Below are 14502 nucleotides of genomic sequence, written 5' to 3'. Positions count from 1 at the left end.
TGTATATCCTTATTTTGAGTCAAAATTAAGTAACGAGTAATATTGACCAAAGCCCTATCTACTGTTTAGATTTTCTCATTACTTCTGTCTTTGAAGGCTGCCCCTGAATGGAGCTGTATTAACAGCCCATTTTTAGCCCCTGAATCAAGAATGAGTTGTTTTTGTCCTCTAGTAAGCTAGTCATAAGGAGTTTCCCAAGAGCCTACAGTGTGAGACGTTGAGACTGTTGTGTGAGATGGAAGTCTGGAATCATTCATTCAGCTTACATATGACCTTAGGACCTACTTAAGATTGGTTGAAATGTAACCCTTCCATTTTATAAATAATTGCTGCTGGCACTGCTAACATTTATGACTTGGTGAGTTTGATAGTAACCAGTTCACAAAAAGCAGCTCTGGTCTCATGGTTGCTTGATGTCACTTGATCAGATGTTTGCCCTTTCTGTGATCCTGGCTACAAAGGGGAAATTAGACGACTACTCCACAATGAATATAAGAAAGAATATGTCTGAAATACAGGAGATCTTTTAGGACACCTCTTAGTATCACCATGCCCTGTAATTAAGGTCAATGAAAAATTACAGCCCAATCCAAACAGGACCACTAATGGTTCAGCCCCTTTAGGACTGAAGGTGTGGATCATCCTACCAGGTGAAGAACCATGGCCAGCTGAGGTGTTTGCTGAAGGCAAAGAGGAAAGAGAGTGGGTAGTGGAAGGTAGTTATAGATATCACCTATGATCATGTAATCAGTTATAAACACAAGGACTGTAATTGTCATGAGTTTTTCCTCCTAATTTTGTTGGGAATAAATTTGTGTGTATATACACATATGGTAAGTATATATCTTTGTTTTCTTTACTCTTTTATTCCTTATCATATAACATAAGATATAGTGACTTTATAACAGTATTTAAGTATTGTTAATTTTGCATCATAGTATTTAAGTTATGGAATATTAGGAGAAGTGTAAACATCACTCAAAAACATTATGCTTCTTCAGTCGTACACCAGGATAGTTGTATCATGTAAGGTGGAATTATGACCTTGTTATTGTCTTTATTTAGGGGTTAAGAATGGGTTAAGAAGATGCATATAGATGCCAAGTTGACAAGGGATGGAATTTGATGGTTGACTTTATGTTTAATTTAACTGAGCTAAGAGATATTCAGAGAACTGTACATATGGGTGTGTCTGTGAGGATGGCTTATGAAGAAACTAGAGACCCGGTGCACAAAATTCATGCATGGGAGGGAGGATCCCTCAGCCCGGCCTGCACCCTCTCCAATCCAGGTCCCCTTGGGAGATGTTTGACTGCTGGTTTAGGCCCAATACTGCAGAGGACCTCTAGATGGACATCCGGCAGATGGACATCCCTCTCAAAATCTGGGACCACAGGTTCCTAACTGTTCACCTGCCTGCTTGCCTGATCTTCCCTAACCACTCTGCCTGCCTGCCTGCCTGATTACCCCTAACCACTCTGCCTGCCTGCCTTATGCCCCTAACTGCTCCCCTGCTTCACCCCTAACCGCCTCTGTCCTCTCTGCCTGCCTGCCTTATGCCCCTAACTGCTCTCCCCTGCTGACCTGATCACTCCCTAACTGCTCCCCTGCCTGCCTGATCATTCCTAACCACCTCTGCCTCAGCCCCCGCCACTGGGGCTTTGTCTGGAAGGATGTCCAGAAGATGTCCAGTCTAATTAGCATATTACCCTTCTATTAGTATAGATTAGCATTTGAATCAGTGCACTGACTAAAGAAGAGCTCTCTCACCAATTCAGGTGGGTATCATCAAATCCATTGAGGGCCTAACTAAACAAAAAGGCAGGAGAAGAGTGAATTTGCCCTCTGCCTCAGTTGGGACATTCATTTTCCCTTGCCCTCAGACATTGATGCTCCTGGTTCTCCAGCCCTTGGATATGAACTGAATTTTACCACTGATTTTTGTGGATCTCCAGCTTGCAGACAGCAGATCATGGAACTTCTTAGTCTCCATAACTGTGCGAGTCAATTCCCATAATAAATAACTTGATATATATTTATAGTTTATATATTAAATACATTTTATATTATGTATATTTATGTACATTAATATAACATATTTTGATTAACTTGTATTTATAGTTTATATAATGTATACACCTATATACTTATATTACATACATATAATTATTTCTGTTCCTCTGGAGAGCCCTGACCAATATAATATACCATGCCAGGTAGCATTCCAGCAGCTGCCTTTTGAATGGTGTTCTCTACTATAGGTGTCAAGATCCTGCTCCAGAATATCAGTTGTCTGCTTTGTAACTCTTCTGTTGGGACTTGTCAAAGACTCCACATGTATCTTTATCTCCTACAGATAACTCTTGCACCATTAAATCAAGTTGTAGGACTGTTTGTACTATAGCCTGGACGTGCCCTCTCTTGCTCAAGGCCCTCACTGAAAACTGGCAGCTTCCCACCTAACTTGCTAAATCACTCAGTGCAGTATTTGCAAGTGTGATATGTGCTGTACTTTGCTTCTTTTTTAGTGACAGAATACACAAGGTGCAACACTTTCCACTTTACTTTGGAGGGAATAGCCCAGTATGCCTCAGACCACTGAGTCCCTAAAAGTATCACACATATAATAAGTCAATGAACTTTTGTATGGCTTCTTTTCTATTCTCTGAAGCACATATCTTATTATGGCATCTGAGTTGTACCTGGGCTGTAAATTCAATCTTCTCTGAAGTTCTTCTGCTTTTTTAACTAATGACTGTTCAGCAGCTCAGTATGCCCTGTAGCTGCAGGTGACAAAGATCTCTCTAAAACCTCAAGGAGGGCCTCTGACTTTCACACATAGCTTTAAGTTGATCATCAATCATTTTCTCTTCTGAAGGCTTTAACAGGCACACATATATGGCCACCCAATTCCACATTCCTTACTTTTATTATTTACCCTGTTTCTCTCAAATGTCAGAGATACTTTAGGAGGCTATGCATCACCATTGCCTTAGCAACTGTACTGCTATGACATCCAAGAAACCATCAACACTCTACTTAGCACAAGAAACAGGGTCTTCATTGTTATCCAGCTGGTATATGATTCAATTCCAGAATTAAATCTTCAGAGTTTACTTTACAGGACCATTTCTAGTACCAACTATCTTAAATCAGCTTCCATAGAAGATAAGTCTGGGCATAGAATCTTATGCAAATGATTTATTCAGGGAGTGCTATTAGGATAGACCTTTAAAGGGATAGAGAAAGCAGGATAGGACTAGGGGAGAAGCTAAACAAAGATGTGGTTTCAGAAGAATTTCATCCTCAGCTCTGGAGTCTCAACTGTTTTCAGAGGTTGTACTGTCTAGATCCAAGAGGCCAAGAGGACTGGCCAGTTACACCCTTGCATTGGTCAACCACTGATAAATTGGAGGGCTGAGTAACTTCCTGGGCATCTCCTGGTAAGATGGCCCTCATGAGCCAAGGGTTCTCCTTGTTGCTGCTAGAATATAACTAGTTAGAAACAGCCTGCAGCTCCTGTACAATGAGTGTACCATCTTGACAAAAAAGATAGGGTAGAACACAAATAGCATCTGCCACATTGCTCTCCTCCAGCCCTGATTTCCTGAAGGTGAAAGAGAGACCCCAGAGGCAACTATATAAAGATTCACCTCCTGGAACACAGAGCAGATGGGGAATATTGCAGAATGGATATAAAGGGGCACACAGAAAATATCCAGTGCTTTTACATAAAAGCATGCAGGGCTTCCAAATCTTACCCAGAAGATAAAGCCCACAGTCCTCAACATGGAGGGCTCTTCAGAGCCTCTCTTCCTTGCGTGCCTTGAGGCTTCATATTTCATGGCTCCCTAACAGATATAACATATACTCACACTGAAATTTCTCAGACTTTCATTTTATAAATACTTTTCTTCCTCTCAGGTGTTGCCCTTCCCACTCTCAGTACCTCCTTCTGCCACCTTACCACAACTTCTCCCTAATGCGCTCACCATGCACAGTATTATCCTAACAACAACCACTCTGTACTCCAGTTCTTTACAGGTCTATTGCTCAAATAAACTTTTAATTACTTGAAAAAAGGGATGGCTTTGTTCTTGCATTGCTTTGGCACAGAGTAGCAATAAGTGAATGAATGGATAAAAAAATAATAATTTATTCATATTCTTCAAGATTCAATTTTAAGTAACATCTTTTTAATACTAGTTCTGGCTTTTCCTTCCTGTCTCAAAATGTAGGTGCGCCTCCCTCTGTTTCCTTAACCCTTTACCTACATTCTTCATAGAACTTACCCTAAGCATTACAATGGTGTATTCAGGTACCTGTCACCCCTAATGGAATATGAAACTTTCGTTATTGTATATCCAGTGCCTGGGAAATAATAGGTCTTTTAAGCATATGAAAGATGAATAAATGATTGACTGAACTACTGTGAGTAATAGACAGTGAAAACCCATATAATCTCCAGGAGAGAGAGCATACTTTTCATTCTCAGGAGAAGAATAACTTGAAATTAGAATAGAATTTTAATGTGTGGCATGTTCAGTGGGCAGCAAAATAGTTAACAGCATATTATAAACAAGCAGATGATAGATAGGGAAGTAGATAGATAATACAAATAGAGATCTAGTAGTTTTATCTAATTAGTTCTCAATCTCTATATAGGAAAATATATGTAATTTTATCTATAGTTTTTGTGTAAGCATACATTTAAGTTATGGTGTTTTAAGGTATCATCACTGATAATCTGTTAATGTATTTAGAATATCATTGGCACAAAGAGTTCTAAGAATCTCTGATTTCTAGAATAATGCCCTTTAGACAAAATAATTTTAAGACACCTTGATCTGAAAGCTTTGGCTTTTTAGAGTTCTCAAATCTAAGGGTTATTTCATTCAAAAAGCTCCTTCTTACAGAATTTAAAGAGAAAAAGCCTTGATTTTATTCCTTGGGATGAGCTTTCAGTGAGCTCCTGCATGACACACACATCGGTGGCACAGCAAAAAGTCTTGGTTATTTATGAACTTTGTTGAGTACAAAGGTTTATTTGAAAAGAGTCAAATAGTTTTTGGAAAAAAAAATTGTAGCCCTTTCTTTAGTGGCAATAATAATCCTGTGTTTTTCTAAGTACCTGGTTAAAATAAGGCAGGAAGATGAAAAGTTGTTTAAACATGTTCTTTACTAATAATTACTCTCAGTCTAACCCAACTGGAAATACAAGTGTTCTTTGGGCATTTCTCCTCCTTCTACTCTTGATTCTTAATAAAGCAATGGTATGTAATCATAGTTGCCAGGCTTAGGCTATTTTTACCCTTCCCCTCCCCCACTTTATTTTTTTAACTCTTCAGGCATAGTGTCTCTTAATTTGTAACAAAAATAAAACCATGCTTTTCCATCTCTGATTAGGTCATCTCTCTTTGGTCTTCCTGTACCTACTGTTTTGTTTCATTTGGATGTAATATGGAATGATGCTATCCTGCTCAATATTGGGCTTTAAAAAAATCTTTTCTTCTTCCTCAATTCATTAAATAAATAAATAAATAAATAAATAAATAAATAAGAGTGTGAAGGGACCATGGAGATAATTTTATCTGCTCTCCTTTCATCTATGTAAAAAAAAAAAAAAAAAAAAACCAAACAAACAAAAAACACGTAATTTAGAGAAATTTCATACGTGAGTAGATGTCTATATTAGAAAGAGAACCCCACTTTTCTAATTAATATTCCCTACATACCCTTCATTTATTCCACACCACTACTTACTTAAAGTGCTATTAATGTCTCTAGTCACTCACTCATTTGTGATTTCATACATGTAAACTCTTAGAATCTTATACCTCAGTGTCTGGTGAATATTAAGTATGAGCTATTATTATCTTTCTATTGGCCCAGTGCATATATCTGTGCACATTAAAAGGAAATTAGTTAGAAGAAATATTTTAATATCGCTATTTGCCCTTTCTCTATAATAGAAGTGTCAGAGATGAAAGAAAATTAGTAAAATGTATATGAAAATAATATATAAATTGATTGATAAATAAATAATAACAACATGATATAAAAACAACAAAGATATGTATAAAAACAAAAATATGATATAAAAACAACACTGATAAAAACAATGACTGATAAATTGATTAAACTTATTCTAATATCTCCCTGTATACCACGTTAGGAGTAAAAATACTTTCAGAGTGCTTGACTAATTTCCCTTGTGATTAAGTATTTACAACTTTAACATTAATGTCACACGCTCTTCAAACTTGAGAGAAAGCAACATATAACTGACCATGTCTGAAAACGGGTTCAGGTAGGAATATTCCTACTCTGTCTAGAGTTTGTCTTTGTGATTTATTAATAGTCATCACAAATGCTGGCATCATGGGAAACTGCCTCGGTCTGGCCCTGGGAGGCTGCGAAACTGCCATCTGAGGCTTTCCTGCGCCTTAGTCCAGCCCTGGGTGACTGGGGTACTGAGGAGACTGGGGGACTCCTGGGGCAGGCACGCCACAAGGCCAGGCCCACCTGGGGCAGGCCTGGCCTTACCACATGCCTGCCGCCCCAGCAGGGCTGAGGTGACTGGGTGCCACCATCTTGTGGCTGTGGGCGCCATCATCTTTGAAGGTGTGGCAGTTAATTAGCATATTACCTCCTTATTGGCTGTGGGCGCTGCCATATTTGTGATGGTGTGAGGGTCAATTAGCATATTCCCTCTTTATTGGATAGGCTATAGATTGCCAGTAGGCATCATATGTACCATCAAGTTGGTCGGTTGGAGAGTCGGATGGATAGTCAGTCACTTAGCCTTTTATATATAGAGATTGTCCTTATAATTAGCTGATTTAAATTATTTCATAATGTGTAGTCAATTTTTTTTGTTAAATCAGAAACATACAAGTAATTATCTGTAATATACTTACATGACATCCCTCTTTAAGGAAAACCATTGTCCTTTATAAAACATTTACTTATTAAAGTAGGTAGAATAATAGCTCCACCACCCAAAAACATCTGTGTCTTAGTTCCACAACCCTAGGAATATGTTACATTTTGTGACAAAGGAAGAATGAAGTTTCAGATGGAATTGACATTGCTAATCAACTGACCTTGAGATGTGGAGACTATTTTGGATTATCACAGTAGGCCAAATAGTATTACAAGGGTCCTTATAAGTGGAAGAGGGAGGCAGAACAGAGAGAACCAAAGAGATGGAAAGAAGAAAAGGACTTAGCCCAAAGTTGTTGACTGAAAGTGGAGAAAGAGAATCAATACTGGTGGCCTGTAGAATCTGCAAGGACAAGGAACAGAGTCTCCAGATAGGACTGAGTTCTGCTAATAACCTAATATTAGCCCAGTAAAACCCATTTTGTTCTTCCAAACTACAGAACTGTAAGATAATAAATTTGATGTTTTAAGTCACTAAATTTGTAGTAATTTGTTATTGTATGGATAGGAAAATAATACGCTCATTTTTAGAAAGATAGAAAAGTTCAAAAGATATAGAACCTGTGTATTTTGTCAAATCTATTGTAGAACCGTGACTAGGACATTCTCAGACAGTGCTGACCAAAGGGAGAATTTGTAACGCTAGGGGCTGTACATCTGCATTGTCCAGAATGAAGCCCTCACACTATGGGTCCCTTGAAATGTGGCAAGAACAACAGAGGAACTGAATTTGTAATTTTATTTAATTAAAATTTAAATAGTCTCATGTGATGAGGGGCTACCAAATTGGACAGCTCAGTTAGCATCTGGATTATAATTAAATGCTTCTCCCCCATATCCTACTTAGGAATTGAAAGACAATTCTCATAAAATGATAATGTAGCAAATTAGAAACAAATGTTTGCATGTTCTAAGTACTAGAGTCATGTTTAGTAAACTGCATACTTAGTAAATATTTAATGAAGCTTGTGGGAATGTGGTGAGAGCCACCACTAACATGAAAGAGGTAGAGTAAGACAGTTACTGGGGGGAGATAACTTTGTGCAGCCAAATGGGAGCTGGCTTGGCCTCTGCCCTGGTGAAGCCAGAGGTATCCAACCAGCAAATCGCTGGCATCTAGTGTCCCTGACCCACAAATGTGTGGTATTACAGGTCAGAGTAATAGAAAATCAGTTTTAACTTCACCCCTAACTGTGGGAATTTTGCAATGTTGTGTTCTTTGTCCTCTTCTAATTTCCCATGTTTACTAATTGATTCTGATTCTACCTGCTATAACCTCTATCTTATGCAACTTTCATAGAAAAGTAGTCTTTTCTAAGATTTTCTCAAGAAGGTGAGATAGGATGGAGGAGAGGCAAATCTTATTCTGAGACTAGTTTTTAATTTGAAGGTAAAAAGTACATATGCACACATGCCTTTGGAAAGTTAATTTTAATTAGTTTTGATTAGTTTTCTATGGGTTATGGGATTTAATTTGTTTTCTTATATTCCATTTTACACCATGATAAGATAGCTTCTCCCAACACAAAATCTCTTACCTCCACCCCACTTTCCATCCTTACCATTACATACTAATTTGATCCTCACCGTCTCCCCACTACACCACTTATTGTAAGAGATAGGACTTTATGTGCTAGGCCTTCTTCTAAATGATTTATGTAATAGCCCTCTCCTTACCACCACCCAAAGATCATAGAAATATTAGTGTCCTTGTTTTGTAGAGGAAGAAATGAGGCATTGGAAGGATAATTAGTAACTAATGCTGCCTAATGTTATACAGCCAACAATCGGCCAAACCAAGACTGCAATGCAAGAAACCTGGGGCCACAACCCCTGCTGTTAGCCATTTTGCCACAGTGACTTCACCAGCTTCTTTATGACACACAGACAGTGAACATTAGTTAGATGAATCATAATGAATTTGTTTATATTATAAAATAGTGTAGTTAATCTAGTAGTTTAACAGCTAGTTTATTCCGTAGAGCCAACATTTGGCAATGAAATAATACTTTTTCAGTAAAATAGAGGTAAATTGAGTTTATGTTTCTAAGTCTCAGGCTGAGGACCTAAAGGAGTGAGCATACAGTTAGAACTCAAATTCGAGTCAGTATCATATTCTTGAATTGAAAAATATTTGTGGTAGTACAGCTGGAACTGCATATAATCAGCATTCCCCCAGGTATGTGATTAAATGAGATGAGAAAGATCAAAGCTTCTGACCGACAACATGACAATAGTACCTTAATTAGGCAGTTGACTGATCACCAGCATGCAACTGATCTAAACCCATCATATTTTTTCAACAGGTTATTCTCACTTTTCTCTCAATTTGGACCCTCAAGTCATGGCATCCAGCTCCACCTAGAATATAGCCACACCCTTCTAACTTGAATGCACAGTTGCAACCCTTCACCATCCATCTCCATAATCCATTCGCCATTCTTGAGTAAGGTGAGAAACCTGATTAGGTTTGGCTCCTACTTACCACCTTTTCATGTCTTTCTATTGCCCTCAAGAATATATCCAAATAACCATAGTTTCATCATTTGCATCTACATATGAATTGGAAATCATCTCAATGCCCATTATTCATCCCTATCCCAAATCTTATCATTCCTCCATACAATATAGCAGTTACACTTTACAGACTAAAACCATGCATAATATAATTGTCCTTGAAAATCTCCCAGGAAGGAGCCATATTAAAGTCTGATACACTGTATAGATCCAAGGGATTCAGCTTCTCCTCCATCTTTGCAATGGTTGAAACTGGGAGAGGAAATAAGTGTTGTTTCCCATCCAATGCTCTCCTTCAGGGACACACATAATGTCTCTGTCCTGTGTTGGTGACGTAAACTACCCAGAATTTTATTTTTATTGTTTAATAGTAGAGGCCCAGTGCATAAAACTTGTGCACTGGGGGGCTGTCCCTCAGTCCAGCCTACACACTCTCCAACCTGGGACCCCTTGGGGAATGTCTGACTGCCGGTTTAGGACCTATCCTTGTGGGATCAGGCCTAAACCGGCAGTCAGACATCCCTTTCACTATCCGGGACTGCTGGCTCCCAACTGCTCGCCTGCTTGCCTGCCTGATTGCCCCTAACTGCTTCTGCCTGCCAGACTGATCACCCCCTAACCACTCCCCTGCCTGCCTGATCAACACCTAACTGCTCCCCTGCCGGCCCAATTGACCCCAATTGCCCTCCCTTGCCGGACCGATCACCCCCAACTGACCTCCCCTGCTGACCCAGTTGCCCCCGACTGCCCTCCCCTGCAGGCCTGGTCCCCCCAACTGCCCTCCCCTGCCGGCCATCTTAGACTACATGGTGGCCACTATCTTGTGTGAAGGTATGATGATCAATTTGCATATTACCTCTTTATTTTATAGGATATTTTTATTGATTTCAGAGAGGAAAGGAGAAAGAGAGAGAGAGAGAGAGAGAGAGAGAGAGAGAGAGAGAGAGAGAGAGAGAGAGAGAGAGAGAGAGAGAGAGAGAGAGAGAGAGAGAGAGAGAGAGAGAGAGAGACATCAATGATGAGAATCATTATCATTGATCGGTTGCCTCTAGCATGCTCCACACTGGGGATTGAGCCCACAACCTGGGCATATACCTTGACCAGGAATCAAACCATGACCTCCTGGTTCAGAAGTCAATGCTAAAATGGCATTAAAGCAGACAAAATTCATCTTCACTACCTCAGACAGGTGCACCCTTCTTTGTGTTCTAATGCTTCTGCCTTCAATATCAGTCAAAACCACTAGACTACCCATTTCTGCATGATTTCCACAGCCTTTCCATTAAACTGACTTCTGTCTCTGCCTCCTGAAGCCCCCAAAATCTTTCTAAAACACAAGTCTGCTCAATTTTCTGTTAAAAATCCTGTGATCCGCTCCTTATTGCCAAGTCATGATAAGTTTCACACTCCTGATCATGGCATACAAATCTGATCAACTCAACTACTCACTACATGCACTTTCTATGCACACGCTGACACCAAAAAGCCTACAGGATCCAGAGAAGTGACATCAATGAATAAAGTAGAAACACACAGACACTGTGGAAAATGGGAAACCAGAGAATCCAACTAGAGCTGCAAAGTGTGGCCACCTCTTTTTTATCAGAATTTACATTTTCAGGTGAAATCACATAGTTTTATAAAGTTAAAGGTAATTTACTTTATGAAAATTACCGGGAAGTTAAAATTTGCATATTCAGGTCATTTCTAAGTACAGTTCACTCATCTGTAACTACCCCACATTTTAGTATAAAGTTTTTACTTTGCCTGAGTGTTTAGTTCAAATATTTACAGAAGTTCTACATGATGAAATCACGGCCTGCCTAACAGCCTTTGCTCTATGGCCTTGGGACACTCACCCATTCCGTACAGTACAGCTATCATTTATCAAGCACTCTCCATGTCCCCAGTACAGGGCTCAGCATTTTATCAATGTGCTCACTTCTCACAGCACTGTGAGTTACATATATTTATTTTCTTTTACAGATGGGGAAAAAGAGACATGGAGAGATTAATTAACTTGTCTAGTATAATTTCTAATGCTGAGAGAAAGCATTGCCATATCTTTAATTCTGTCTTATCCCAAAGACCAAGTATTAAAAATTGTAATCTTTGTTACATTGCCACCTCTTTTTGTTTTTATCTCCCCCAAGTCACCACCACCTAAAACAGGATCTCCTTGAACGTCAAAACTCAGCAATGTGTTTGAATGTCTCAGTTTCCTTACCTCAAAGATTGGAGATCCATTCTCCACTGGTCCATCCATCTGTTCATTCATCAACTTAATTACCCAGCACTTTCTGAGCACCAACTACTCAAGCTGATATGACTCTGATCTGGGGACTTGTTGAGGCTCAGCTTGTGGATATTACTGTGCTGGGTGGTTTGGAGAGTCAGAAAGGAGGAGGAACATGGGCCTGGGCTTCAGATTAGTACAATGCCCTCCTTAAAGTTCTCTGCTTCAAGAGTCGGATCTACTCAATTTGGATGCCAACTCTGTCCTTTACCCATTATGTACCTTGGAGCAAACTACTTATTTGGTCCTTGGTTTCCTCATCTGTACTGATTGTTGTTAACTCAATGGCTTTGTTGAGAATTGAGTTCATATAAATAAATCCCTTAGGCTCTAAATAATCATAAGCATTAGTTAGTTTGATGATTAATTTTATGTCTCCACATGGCTAGGCTATGGTGGCCAGTTGTTTGGTCAGACACCAGTCTAGATGTTGTTGTGAGTATATTTTTTATATATAATTATCATTTAAATCAGCAGACTTTGAGTATGCAGATTAACCTCCATAATATGGGTGGGCATTATCCAATCAGTTGAAGGCTTTATGAGCAAAGACTTCTGGGGTGGGGAGAAAAAGAAATTCTCTTTAAAGCTAAAAGATTTGTGATCCAAGACAGCAACATTAACTCTCACCTGAGAATCCAGCCTGCTGACCTGCTCTACAAATTTCAGACTTGGTAGCTCCCACATTACTTGAGCCAATTCCTTAAAATCTCAATCTCTCTCTCTCTCTCTCTCTTTTTCTCTCTCCATATAACATCATGTCTAGTGCAGGGTTCTATCTATTATGTATCATCTATCTATCTAATCTCCTATTAGTTCTGTTTCTCTGGATAATACTGACTAATACAGTTAGTGTTCCATTAAGAAGATCAAAAGTAAAATATCTTAGTAATTTGACCTTGATTCTTGATAATCAAATTAGTGGGGTGTTTCTAACATCCTAATAATTAAAAAGGAAACCTGTCCCCAAATAGAAAACGGGCAAAGATATAAAGTAAGGAACAGTATTAAAAATTGTAATCTTCATCAGCTTATTTCAAAGTAGATTTTTATAACTTAAAAAGTAGGTTTTTTATGGTTAAAATTCTGCTACTTTCCCCCCTTTGTTTCTAAAGAGATAGATCTGCTAGGCTAGGAGTTAAGGGTGAGTGTCCAAGGGCCTTTACAAAGTCCACCTGATAATAAGGCAAAGACTTAACAAAAATCTTACACTAAGGCCCAGCCAGGATGGCTCAGTGTTGAGCATTGAACTATGAACCAAGAGGTCACAGTTTGATTCCTGGTTAGGGCACATGCCCAGGATACAAGATTGATCCCAAGTGTGGGGTGTGTGGGAGGCAGCTGATCAGTGATTCTCTCTCATCATTGATCTCTCTCTCTCTCTCTCCCTCTCCCTTACTCTCTGAACCATATATATTCTTTTAAATCTTACACTAAGGATTTTTCCCCTTGACCCTCTGAAGAGCATCACTGATATGCAGAGAGAATAATTTGGTACCATATCTCCATCCTTCCTATGTTCTTGGTCCACCCCATCTCAGAAAGAGCCTTAAATCCTAGCCATGGAAACTACACAGGACTTGAAGGGGACACCTTTTTAGGACCTGGAGAAGGGGCCTAGAAACCTCATCTAAATTCCATATCCCTTTCATGGATGCCTTTTATATTTCTGAACACAAAATTGTGCCTTCTTGTTAGAAACGCTGCATATTCTGTCACCCTGAATTACCTATGACATTCAGTGGGATTGTAATAGAATCAAGGCAAGGAAGAGTCTTTCTGAACAAATGGGAGGATCATTTGTAAATGGCAAGGTTAGAAAGCTAAATGCATCTGTTTTGCTTGAAACAATAACTATCATTCCATGTGCTTGCAAGCTAACTACTGTTCTAAGTTATGTACAGGTATCAACTTGCTTAATGACCACAATACTATGAACTAGAGTTTTACTCACCTGAAATAGGAACAGTCAAAGGCACCGGACATTGTATAAATTTTGCAAAGTTATTCTACTAGCAAGTGATAGGACTAGGTTTCAAAATGTTTGTACTTGTAACTATACCTCACTCCCCTCTCAAAAACTCCGAAGAGTCAAAGGACTTCTCAAGTAGTTATGACCAATGGTTTTGAGTATTAGTAACCCTCACATTAGTAACCCTGAAATCCATGTTAAATTTTCACATTTGCACTTTCATCCCTCTTCCAAGTCCTAAATAATTACATGGCAGATTGCAGACTGTTTACTAGGAAATGTGCACATCCATTCTGCTTTTAACACCTGAGAAGCCCTGAAAAGTCAGTGCTAACATGCATTGTCACTAAGTGAACAATTGACACCCAAAGGCTTTCTTACTATTTAACCATACCTGAGAGTCTGCCAAGCTGGCTCTTGGGATTGTATTTCTTTGTCCACACTCTCTTCTCGCACCCTGAGTCTCACCTGTACTTTCATGCCTTTGGGTGTCTCTTCTACTTTTTCCTGGTTCTCAGGATCATAGCTGAGCCCAAGCATCAGTCACATATGGATGTAGGGTAAGCCGGTGGCAATGTGCTGTTCTCACCCAGACTTCCCTCCTGGGCAGCAGCACTCCCTCACGTGATCTGGTTCCTCCTGGTGTAGAATCTTAGTGGGCAGCCCCAGACATTGAGAAGTGACTGAAAGGAGCAGAAGGACAGTCCCAGAGTGGACCATCTCACCACTGCCTGGAGGAAGAAACACATGATACAGTTGGCTAAACCCTAAA

This window comes from Myotis davidii, unplaced genomic scaffold, assembly GCF_000327345.1.
Source record: "Myotis davidii unplaced genomic scaffold, ASM32734v1 scaffold41, whole genome shotgun sequence".
Lineage (NCBI taxonomy): Eukaryota > Metazoa > Chordata > Mammalia > Chiroptera > Vespertilionidae > Myotis > Myotis davidii.
Note: the sequence above shows the minus strand (reverse complement) of the source record.